We start from the raw sequence: 1,177 nt of genomic DNA, 5'->3' as shown, positions 1-1,177 counted from the left end.
GAAGTAATTGGTTGTCACTGCATGCGCTGCGTTTGCTTCTGTTTATATTTGCCTAATGTGCTGTGATCTTCCTTCTTTTTTTAAGTAATCTTGAATATTTATCAATGTTTGATTCTTCTCACTGAATAGCAGATGTAATAAGATTTGTATCTTATTCGCAATATCTTTATAATGTCTTCAGTTCAACACATACCTATTGTATATACATACCTAGAACACATATACCTATAACCTTATCTGTTTTTGTACTTATATATATACATATATACATATATACATAAAAACATATATATATATGTGTATATATATATGTGTGTGTGTGTGTGTGTGTGTGTGTGTGTGTGTGTGTGTGTGTGTGTGTGTGTGTGTGTGTGTGTGTAGTACTTATACTGTATGTACAGATGGTACACGTTAAACTAATTATTATGCACACATATGTGTGTCTTTGAAAACTATGTATGCCTCCTGAGATCTTTATGTGTTTGGCTTGTGCCGGTAAAGGGCACATGTTGCTAAGGACAACCGCATGTTGATCAACAGTGTAGAACCATAACACTACATCTAGCTACTATAATGTGTTAGGGTTTTGTCTGTACATTTTTTCTTCGAACTTCATTATCATGTAACACCGCTGCAGCATTAGTCGTAGCAGTAGCACTGATTTTCATATGTAATTTTCCGTCGATATTCATTGTTCTTCAATTTCAGTTTTATTAATTGAAAATGTCATATTTCACTTCTTTTTTTTCTATTTACCTTCCTTCTGAACGCCTGACAACAACTTGATACTTGAATAAGAAGGCCTGATTTCAGTTCACGCTAGAGTATCAATGCATTAGTTATTATTTAGTTTCCCTCAGGATACATAAGAAGGGTATAGTAACGTTAACATGAGTATTTATCTAAAGGTATTTACAATTTTCCCGAGAACTGTGGCTGCTCCTCCCCATCACGTGTTGTAACGTGGTGCAATCCAGCGCCCACTAAGTAAAAGCAAAGGTGCCGGATAGGGAGTTATTATATTTGTTTATGCCTCCAAAGACGATGCTGTCTGGGTATTTTTGTGTTTAAGGGAAATAAGGAAGATCATCGTCGGAAAGTATGTAAGGTTAATTTTGAGATAACGGCACTCAGGGCGACAGATTGAAAGGAATGAGATCGGGAGCGTTTCACTCCA

Source organism: Penaeus chinensis, chromosome 13 (assembly GCF_019202785.1).
Source record: "Penaeus chinensis breed Huanghai No. 1 chromosome 13, ASM1920278v2, whole genome shotgun sequence".
NCBI lineage: Eukaryota > Metazoa > Arthropoda > Malacostraca > Decapoda > Penaeidae > Penaeus > Penaeus chinensis.
This window is presented reverse-complemented; position numbering follows the sequence as displayed.